This window comes from Schistocerca serialis, chromosome 2, assembly GCF_023864345.2.
Source record: "Schistocerca serialis cubense isolate TAMUIC-IGC-003099 chromosome 2, iqSchSeri2.2, whole genome shotgun sequence".
Lineage (NCBI taxonomy): Eukaryota > Metazoa > Arthropoda > Insecta > Orthoptera > Acrididae > Schistocerca > Schistocerca serialis.
Genome location: NC_064639.1, coordinates 742,192,675 through 742,200,801, shown reverse-complemented (window position 1 = coordinate 742,200,801; position 8,127 = coordinate 742,192,675). Strand labels below are relative to the sequence as shown.

General features: G+C 44.4%; 1 protein-coding gene across 2 annotated transcripts in view; it reads left to right on the top strand.

Moving 5' to 3' along the window:
* The first annotated feature begins 734 nt into the window (after nucleotides 1–734).
* LOC126457945 (hemolymph lipopolysaccharide-binding protein-like) overlaps nucleotides 735–8,127 on the top strand; it is a 50,072-nt gene continuing 42,679 nt past the window's right edge. Inside the window, exon 1 of one of the 2 annotated variants that reach the window (XM_050094675.1) lies at nucleotides 735–969. The gene's annotated coding sequence lies outside the window, so the exon portion shown is untranslated. The remainder of the gene's footprint in view (nucleotides 970–8,127) is intronic. The other variant, XM_050094674.1, reaches the window with a different exon arrangement.

The window sequence follows — 8,127 nt, the reverse complement described above, 5'->3', positions numbered from 1 at the left end:
CCATGTGTATGTGCCTCCGTTACCAGCTAATTTACCCGACTTTCCAGGGAACTGACGATCTCAGATGTTATGTCCATAGTGCTCAGAGCCAATTGAACCATTTTTGAAACATGTGTATGTTCCTCCGTTACCAGCTAATTTACCCGACTTTAGAAACAGCGTTGTTGCAACAATTACGCCAGACGCACTGTTACAGATTTGGGAGGAACTCGCATATCGACTCCATATGAGCGAATGGTGCTCTCATTGAAACTCTTTTATTTGCTGTATCATTTGATGTATTATTTACAATTGTAAGTTGAATGTAACAAATGCTGCAAACTCTTAAAAGCAGTATATTGACTTCGTTACGTCTTAAAGCGACTCATTATGTGTACGATTATTCCTAACTGGTCGCCTTACTTTTATTTCAAATTCTGCAGATTTGTTCCATACACGTAGTGCAATATTTAGAGCCAGGGCCTGAGAAACGTCTTCATCCCACGTCGTCTTGCTTGAGAGGCAACCAGTGGAAAAAGAGTACGATTACATTTTCCACTGACGTAGTTGCTAAGGGAAGCGGGAAGAATTAGCGTCGAGTGACGTGAAACGCGGACGAGCGCCGCTGGTGTTTCGCGGAAGAGAGAGGCGTTTTAATGCCAGGTAGACAGCCAGAAACCTGTCGGCACGCGCGTCACTGCGTCCTTGCGAGGCCGGGAGGGGGCCCGCCGCGTGCGCCTCGGCCGGCCGTCCTACTGCGCGGCAGTCGGCGGGCGGATGCACGGCGGGGTCGCGGCGAGGGAAGAGCTTAGCGCGTAATCCGGCTGCAGGCGGCAGAGGCAGCTGGCGGCGGCGCCGCGAATGACAACGCCTCTAATCCCTCGCCGTCACCGCAACAATAGCACCTGCAGCGCCAGTGCCGGCAGCCGACACACGCGCCAGCAACCACGGCGACTCCCCGACGACCGGCCGCTGCAGCCATAGCTTCCAGTAAGTTACGCGCCGCGCTGCTTTCATTAGAGTTCAGTCCACCACACGCTGCCGCCTGTATTTGTGTTGGCAGTGCTCCACCAGCTCTGCAGTCGCCCCGTCACCATACGCAGACTCTTTGCTTTCTCGTTCCTTTTCACGGGACATTCACCACTCTTACTCTTTCTCAATTGTAATATCCTCTACAGGTGTACACATTATTTTTTCTGAAAAAAGAAAGCGCTACCCAGTTTCAGGACATGTTTTCGATCTTCAGGTGCATCTAAAATGAGTCCATAAGGATGCGCAACTAAGGTTAAAGTAAGTTAAAAATCTATTAAAATAGAGCATCCCTGGCACATGACTTGCGAAAGAATAACGTCTTCAATTCTAGGTCTTCGAGGAAGTCTCTTGCAAAGGAGGAAAACGGTGCAGGCTTACGGACGCGCCACACATGGCTCCGCATGAAAGATGGGTGGTTTTTCTAACACAGTGCCTCATGACACCCATCAGACCAGCACGACACCCAACCCAAATTTGTGTGGCACGCCACTAAGCACGGACCGCTGTGTATGAGAGGCTTTCTGGCAGACATAGGACTGAACAGGATATTCTCTTGGATGTCAGGTACCAGGGATGCACTATTTTAACATATTTTAACCCATTTTAACCTTAGTTATCCATCCTTGTAGGCTCACATTTTAATATGCACCTGAAGGTGTGACGTATATCCTGAAACCGGATACTACTTTGCTTTTTCAGAAATCAATAATATTTACAGCCGTAGCGGATTTTATCATTGACAATGATCATTGCTTTCAGTTATTCATTTACCGTATGCGGAAAGAATGTATTTGTCTCCTGTTTTATGTTCACCTTTCAACGATGCAAATGCATCCAGCGACGTGTCACTACTGAAATAAACCACAGCCATTACGATTTTACCATTTATCTACTACATCAAATGTAGCCAAATAACGATGCCACTACGGTGTTGCAACCGTGACGAAACACAAATCAATTACGGATATCTAAAGGGTACGGAATCCATGCGGAATTTCCATCCAAACATTACATGGGAACGTTTATGCCGATATTGTTGTGTGTGTGTGTGTGTGTGTGTGTGTGTGTGTGTGTGTGTGTGTGTGTGGGAGGGGGGGCAATAAAGACGTTTTACTGAAGACAATTTGTAAATTCTTATTTTGGTCGTCACAGTTGCATGAGTATACAATTTATTGCTACAGTCGTTACGAGCTGACTCGCCCATATGAAACCACACACCGTGTTGTTAACCGAAAGTGGTTACGACGGCTTGGTGCCTAAACGTACAAATTGCTTCATACAGAACGAATTATGCAGATGGGATGGAAATCGGTAGATGTGATGCAGGTAGTTACGATATTTTGGAATGCAAAACGAAAAGTCACTTTCTAAATTTTAGGATGAAAAAAGGACACTATATATACACTCCTGGAAATTGAAATAAGAACACCGTGAATTCATTGTCCCAGGAAGGGGAAACTTTATTGACACATTCCTGGGGTCAGATACATCACATGATCACACTGACAGAACCACAGGCACATAGACACAGGCAACAGAGCATGCACAATGTCGGCACTAGTACAGTGTATATCCACCTTTCGCAGCAATGCAGGCTGCTATTCTCCCATGGAGACGATCGTAGAGATGCTGGATGTAGTCCTGTGGAATGGCTTGCCATGCCATTTCCACCTGGCGCCTCAGTTGGACCAGCGTTCGTGCTGGACGTGCAGACCGCGTGAGACGACGCTTCATCCAGTCCCAAACATGCTCAATGGGGGACAGATCCGGAGATCTTGCTGGCCAGGGTAGTTGACTTACACCTTCTAGAGCACGTTGGGTGGCACGGGATACATGCGGACGTGCATTGTCCTGTTGGAACAGCAAGTTCCCTTGCCGGTCTAGGAATGGTAGAACGATGGGTTCGATGACGGTTTGGATGTACCGTGCACTATTCAGTGTCCCCTCGACGATCACGAGTGGTGTACGGCCAATGTAGGAGATCGCTCCCCACACCATGATGCCGGGTGTTGGCCCCGTGTGCCTCGGTCGTATGCAGTCCTGATTGTGGCGCTCACCTGCACGGCGCCAAACACGCATACGACCATCATTGGCACCAAGGCAGAAGCGACTCTCATCGCTGAAGACGACACGTCTCCATTCGTCCCTCCATTCACGCCTGTCGCGACACCACTGAAGGCGGGCTGCACGATGTTGGGGCGTGAGCGGAAGACGGCCTAACGGTGTGCGGGACCGTAGCCCAGCTTCATGGAGACGGTTGCGAATGGTCCTCGCCGATACCCCAGGAGCAACAGTGTCCCTAATTTGCTGGGAAGTGGCGGTGCGGTCCCCTACGGCACTGCGTAGGATCCTACGGTCTTGGCGTGCATCCGTGCGTCGCTGCAGTCCGGTCCCAGGTCGACGGGCATGTACACCTTCCGCCGACCGCTGACGACAACATCGATGTACTGTGGAGACCTCACGCCCCACGTGTTGAGCAATTCGGCAGTACGTCCACCCGGCCTCCCGCATGCCCACTATACGCCCTCGCTCAAAGTCCGTCAACTGCACATACGGTTCACGTCCACGCTGTCGCGGCATGCTACCAGTGTTAAAGACTGCGATGGAGCTCCGTATGCCACGGCAAACTGGCTGACACTGACGGCGGCGGTGCACAAATGCTGCGCAGCTAGCGCCATTCGACGGCCAACACCGCGGTTCCTGGTGTGTCCGCTGTGCCGTGCGTGTGATCATTGCTTGTACAGCCCTCTCGCAGTGTCCGGAGCAAGTATGGTGGGTCTGACACACCGGTGTCAGTGTGTTCTTTTTTCCATTTCCAGGAGTGTATTTTAAACTTATTACATAAGAAATAAACAAAAAATAAAACTGTTGGACGCACCACACATACCTACACTACTTTAGAGCCCACGTCTTACGTGTGGTTTTCATGGAATCGAATCTTTTTTAAAAGTGCATTCTGTTGACACAAATGTCGGCCGTTGTGGCCGAACTGTTCTAGGCGCTTCAGTCTAGAACCGTGCGACCACTACGGTCGCAGGTTCGAATCCTGCCTCGGGCATGGACGTGTGTGATGTCCTTGGGTTAGTTAGGTTTAAGTAGTTCTAAGTTCTAGGGGACTGATTACCTCAGAAGTTAAGTCCCATAGTGCTCAGAGCCATTTGAACCGTTTGAGCAAGTCGCTGTTTTGCTTCTCCAATTCACAAAACATCCACAGAATTTTTATTTATATGCAACCCACGTTCTTTGTTTGATAAGTGCGGTGTGCAATCCATTCAACAGGTCTTTTAAGTCCTTAGTTTCCGTCAGAAGACCCACGCCATCCGTCAATCCTGGAGTTGGTATTGGTTCCATTTCACCTTTAATATTTTTTCAAATCCTTTTTTCTTTTCTTTTTCAGTGTCCTTATTACATTTTCGGAGTACAAGTTGAATAATAGCGGTGACAAACTGTAATCCTAGTTTAAACTTTCTTAGCACGATCTTGACAATCAAGCTTGGTTCTCGCGCTTGATCTCCGTAGATCTTCTACCTCACTCGTCTCATACATATCCAGACGCTCAACTCCTCAGGATTGAGTCATCTCAATTTACCTTACATGGTTTGAGGCTCTCTGCAGGTTCGCAAACGCTAAGACGTTATACTGATTTTCTTTCCATTACAGAGTGTAAAGACAAAGGCTTTTCCGGTACCTTTTCCTTTCCTCAGTCCTCACTGGTGTTCCTGCAGTATCATTTTTGTTTTTCTGTTTATGGATTTGATAAGAGTTTACAAGCTTGGAACCATACTCATTACCTAATTGTTCTCATATGTATCTGCATTTGTCGTCTCTGACAACGTGAAGACAGCACTTTTCTGTAAATCTGATGGTAACACACCCGTTTCACACAAGTTTGACATCATCCACTATTGCCTATCCGCAAACAGACTGCCGACGCTGCAGAGGAATAGCATCGTTGCCTGTTGACCCGTTTGAACCCAACTCTTTAGAGGTCATATTCTGGCAGCATATATATTCTTTCCACTTTTGACGTGCTTTGGGACTGTCCTTCGCCATCGTACAGGTATTCGACACACTCCAGGCGTCTATTTTTCCTCTGGGTTTACATTTGCGTGTCGTAAATTAAGACACTTACATTTTACTTTTTCAAAAATAGGTTTAATCTTCCTGTAAACGTTTTCGACTTTTTCTACAATCACTAATATTTAATTTCTTCACACTTCTCTCTCTCATCTCTATCCCTCTATATACTATAAGCCGGCTTACTTTCCATGTTATCTGTGGCATTTCTGCCTCTTCTTTTGCTGTTACCTGGTGACCAATCTCTACTTAATTAGTTCAATTTCTATCATTTTCAACTAGTCTGCAGTTAAACTACTGTAAACACTTTTAGTTAGGTCATTGGTCAGTGTCTCAGGGATGCCGGATATCACTTAAATAACCGGTTTTCGGTTATACCGGTTTTTTTTCATCTCCAGTTTAATCTGACATAAAATCGCTCAAAATAACGCTCATCTGACATAACCTCTACATCTGCATGGATAATCTGCAAATCACATTCAAGTGCCTGCCAGAGGGTTCATCGAACCAACTTCATAATTCTCTATTATTCCAATCTCGTATAGGAAGTGGAAAGAATGAACACCTGTATCTTTCTGTACGAGCTTTGATTTCCCTTATTTTATCGTGGTGATCGTTCCTCCCTATGTAGCTCGATGTCCGATATTCGGTTTTTTATTGCTGTTATGTACAGCAATGGAGATAGAAATCAAAAAAGACCGAAAAATTAAAAGACTACCACAGCCTTTTGCATATAAGGTTCAAGACATATGGAATCGAACATAAAATAAAATATGTAAATTAATGAAAACTTAATGCATTCGCGGTTCGCTGCTTTTCTCTAAAAGTAACGTTGGGGTGAATATAAAAAAAATTCTAATTTTTTAAATCTCAGCTCAAAACATGTTTTAGTGGAGGATTATACCACTATTTTGCCATTACGAAAAGTCAGTGCGTAAGGGTAAAAACTGTGTCTGGAAAACTCTATTCTTCGTTTTATGTTGTCAATTTCCAATGCTACAACCAGATAAAGGCGTGTAATGTTGACGAATGCAGAAGATCAGCTACTTTCTATTTTTATAGTGAACTGTGAATGACTTGTTAAGTTGTAATTTATTACTGTTGCCATAACTTTCTCTTTTATGATTCCATAGAAATCACCGACAAATAATAAGCTTTTGTGTAAAATTTATAGCTTTCTTTTTCTTTAATTATTTCGAATGAAAACCCGTTTAGAGTGAAATATGTATCTTTACATTTTCAATTGCTTTTCTGTTGATAAAACCAAAAATGCTCTTTCAGAAATTTCAGATGAAGAATTTAGTTAGTTGGAAAGCTGTTAACACAGGAGCATTGTTTTGACTTTGGTTTTTCACTGTTGTTTGTTGTTGTTGTGGTCTTCAGTCCTGAGACTGGTTTGATGCAGCTCTCCATGCTACTCTATCCTGTGCAAGCTTTTTCATCTCCCAGTACCTACTGCAACCTACATCCTTCTGAATCTGCTTAGTGTATTCATCTCTTGGTCTCCCTCTACGATTTTTACCCTCCACGCTGCCCTCCAATACTAAGTTGGTGATCCCTTGATGCCTCAGAACATGTCCTACCAACCGATCCCTTCTTCTGGTCAAGTTGTGCCACAAACTTCTCTTCTCCCCAATCCTATTCAATACTTCCTCATTAGTTATGTGATCTACCCATCTAATCTTCAGCATTCTTCTGTAGCACCACATTTCAAAAGCTTCTATTCTCTTCTTGTCCAAACTATTTATCGTCCATGTTTCACTTCCATACATGGCTACACTCCATACGAATACTTTCAGAAATGACTTCCTGACACTTAAATCAATACTGGATGTTAACAAATTTCTCTTCTTCAGAAACGCTTTCCTTGCCATTGCCAGCCTATATTTTATATCCTCTCTACTTCGACCATCATCAGTTATTTTGCTCCCCAAATAGCAAAACTCCTTTACTACTTTAAGTGCCTCATTTCCTAATCTAATTCCCTCAGCATCACCCGACTTAATTAGACTACATTCCATTATCCTTGTTTTGCTTTTGTTGATGTTCATCTTATATCCTCCTTTCAAGACACTGCCCATTCCATTCAACTGCTCTTCCAAAGCCTTTGCTGAATCTGACAGAATTACAATGTCATCGGCGAACCTCAAAGTTTTTATTTCTTCTCCATGAATTTTAATACCTACTCCGAATTTTTCTTTTGTTTCCTTTACTGCTTGCTCAATATACAGATTGAACAACATCGGGGAGAGGCTACAACCCTGTCTTACTCCCTTCCCAACCACTGCTTCCCTTTCATGTCCCTCGACTCTTATAACTGCCATCTGGTTTCTGTACAAATTGTAAATAGCCTTTCGCTCCCTGTATTTTACCCCTGCCACCTTTAGAATTTGAAAGAGAGTATTCCAGTCAACATTGTCAAAAGCTTTCTCTAAGTCTACAAATGCTAGAAACGTAGGTTTGCCTTTCCTTAATCTTTCTTCTAAGATAAGTCGTAAGGTCAGTATTGCCTCACGTGTTCCAGTGTTTCTACGGAATCCAAACTGATCTTCCCCGAGGTTGGCTTCTACTAGTTTTTCCATTCGTCTGTAAAGAATTCGTGTTAGTATTTTGCAGCTGTGACTTATTAAGCTGATAGTTCGGTAATTTTCACATCTGTCAACACCTGCTTTCTTTGGGATTGGAATTATTATATTCTTCTTGAAGTCTGAGGGTATTTCGCCTGTTTCATACATCTTGCTCACCAGATGGTAGAGTTTTGTCAGGACTGGCTCTCCCACGGCCGTCAGTAGTTCCAATGGAATATTGTCTACTCCGGGGGCCTTGTTTCGACTCAGGTCTTCCAGTGCTCTGTCAAACTCTTCACGCAGTATCGTATCTCCCATTTCATCTTCATCTACATCCTCTTCCATTTCCATAATATTGTCCTCAAGTACATCGCCCTTGTATAGACCCTCTATATACTCCTTCCACCTTTCTGCTTTCCCTTCTTTGCTTAGAACTGGGTTTCCGTCTGAGCTCTTGATATTCATACAAGTC